Source organism: Ctenocephalides felis, unplaced genomic scaffold, assembly GCF_003426905.1.
Source record: "Ctenocephalides felis isolate EL2017-DRISC unplaced genomic scaffold, ASM342690v1 CF-g0.4_SCAFFOLD_03573, whole genome shotgun sequence".
Taxonomy (NCBI): Eukaryota; Metazoa; Arthropoda; class Insecta; order Siphonaptera; family Pulicidae; genus Ctenocephalides; species Ctenocephalides felis.
This window is the reverse complement of record NW_020539727.1, coordinates 2,062,199-2,065,071: the sequence shown is the minus strand read 5'-3', so window position 1 is coordinate 2,065,071 and position 2,873 is coordinate 2,062,199. Positions and strand designations below refer to the sequence as shown.

Sequence of the window (2,873 nt, the reverse complement as noted above, 5' to 3'; positions counted from 1 at the left end):
CAGGAAGATTCGTGAAAATCCGAATTATAGTTTAGGAGGATTAATGAAACTTACATTGTTACAGAAGAATTTTATATATAAGATATATATATATATATATATATATATATATATATATATATATATATATATATATATATATATATATATATATATATATATATATATTTTAATATATATATGCAATTGGTATTAAACATTTAATCAAAAGTTCCTCGCAGCAAAAAAAGATATAGCGTATTCATATATCCCATATGGTTTAGTGGCTAGGATACCTGGCTTTCAACCAGGAGGCTCGGGTTCGATTCCCGGTATGGGAATAACTTCGTATATTTAACATTTTATGCAATTGGTATTAAACATTTAATTAAAAGTTTCTCGCAGTAAAAAAAGATATATATAGTGCATTCATATATCCCATATGGTCTAGTGGCTAGGATACCTGGCTCTCACCCAGGAGGCTCGGGTTCGATTCCCGGTATGGGAATATCTTCGTATGTTTAACATCTTATGCAATGGGTATTAAACATTTAATTAAAAGATATATATATATATATATATATATATATATATATATATAATTCATTTATAGATATCTCTAAATATCTTGAATATCTTATATATAAAATTCTTCTGTAATGATGTATGTAAATGTCCATTAATAAATTGTAAATATACTCCTCTTATTAGGGGGCGTCCATTAATCACGTTATCGAGTTTTTAGGGATTTTTGGACCCCCTTGCTGATACATGGTGTTATTCAAAATTATCCCTCCCCTCCCATCAAGCATCACGTGTATTTTTAGTTATGTGAAAAAACTGTAAAATTTTTGATGAAGTAATTTTTTTTTTGAAAATGTTTGATTAAAAAAAAAACAGTTAAAAAATAAATACACGTGATATCTTACTATACCCATCCCTCCCCCACGTGATATTTCGTTGCTCGCACGGCAACGGTTACCATGGCAGCGTTCAATTTTACTGAATTTTGTGTTAGGTTCGATTACCGTTGCTATGGCATGGTTGCCATGGTAACGGTTGCTAGCTTGAAATTTTTTGTTTATCAATAGCACATGACGTGCATCCATAGTTACCGTTGCTCGCACGGTAACGGTTACCATGGCAGCGGTTACTGAATTCTGCAGCGTTCAATTCTACTGAAAATTTTGTGTTAGATACCGTTGCTATGGCATGGTTGCCATGGTAACCGTTGCTAGCTTTAAATTTTCAGTTCATCAATATCCGTGCATCCATAGTTACCGTTGCCCGCACGGTAACGGTTACCATGCAACTTTTGCGAAAATTTTGTGTTACGATTACCGTTGGCATGGTAACCGTTGCTAGCTTGAAATTTTTTGTTTATGAATAGCACACGACGTGCATCCATAGTTACCGTTGCTCGCACGGTAACGGTTACCATGCAACGGTTACCAATTCTACTGAAAATTTTGTGTTAGGTACGATTACCGTTGCTATGGCATGGTTGCCATGGTAACCGTTGCTAGCTTTAAATTTTCAGTTTATCAATAGCACACGACGTGCATTCATAGTTACCGTTGCTCGCGCGGTAACGGTTACCATGACAGCGGTTACCGTGCGTTCAATTCTACTGAAAATTTTGTGTTACTATTACCGTTGCCATGGTAATCGTTGCTAGCTTTAACTTTTTTGTTTATCAATAGCACACGACGTGCATCCATAGTTACCGTTGCTCGCACGGTAACGGTTACCATGCAACGGTTACCGTGCGTTCAATTCTACTGAAAATTTCGTGTTAGGTACGTTTACCGTTGCTAACTTGCTAGCTTGAAATTTTCAGATTATCAATAGCACACGACGTGCAGTACAGCTAGGAAAATGTTATTCAGATCCGTACCGTTGTTCGTATGCCCCACAAAAAAAAGTTGCATGCCCCAAATGACTGTGCTCCACCCACCGCAAGCCCTAAAGTTGAGTTGACACTCAATATAATACTAAGTGCAATGAAACAGCCTTTATGTCGTTATTTCATAGTTACCCATGCAGTATTTCGAAGCGTGCGGTATACATCAATGTCGAATGCATTTTTGTTTGGCGCCATCTCATTATGTTTAATAATAACTGGCAGAATTACTACGCATATACTTTGTCCTCATTTCATTTATTTGTAGTACTTATATTGAATTATTTCATATATCACGCCATCATTGAGATTTATATAAAAATAACCGTGATCATGGCACAGACTGTTGATTTATTTTAAAATATTTACAACAGAAAAAAAACATAGAGCATAGTACATATATTTATATAGACTGGTAACATAGTTTTTAGTATCAACATACATCAGTTAAGTTTAGTTTTCTTTCCATTTCTATTATCTGGATTGTTTTTATCAATTACATATATATAAAATTAATAAATAAAACAACATTTGCTCATTTTAACACACACATAAATTTATTTAATTAAAATTAAACAAATGAAATAAAAATATTAATTACTAATTAAATAAAACGTACAAAATATTTCTAACATCCCTCTCTCACATGCAAAAACGTATATGATAGAAGAATTATTCAAATTCGCAATAATAACAACAAATTCGTATTATTCAACAATAGTTCATATTATTAATAATATAATGTTAAAACTAAGAAATTATTTATACTAATTATATTCAATTATTTCATTTATGAATTATGAACATATTTCATAAAAATAAAACAGACAAAACTTTGTTTAAAAATCCGTGGATAGATATCTTTGAAAATTTGAGAAAATAAAACGGCACCTCTGGAGCATCTGCCAGAAACCTCAAGTACTCGACACAAAATCACTACCTTAAAACCACTACATAACTTTATATTTTACATGTCTATTCGACATATTGC

At 32.5% G+C, this 2,873-nt stretch overlaps 1 non-coding gene across 1 annotated transcript; it reads left to right on the top strand.

Annotated features, from left to right (window-relative positions):
* The first annotated feature begins 415 nt into the window (after window positions 1-415).
* On the top strand, window positions 416-487 carry Trnae-cuc. Its single transcript has one exon. It is a non-coding gene; the product is annotated as a tRNA-Glu (tRNA).
* The last annotated feature ends 2,386 nt before the right edge of the window (window positions 488-2,873 follow it).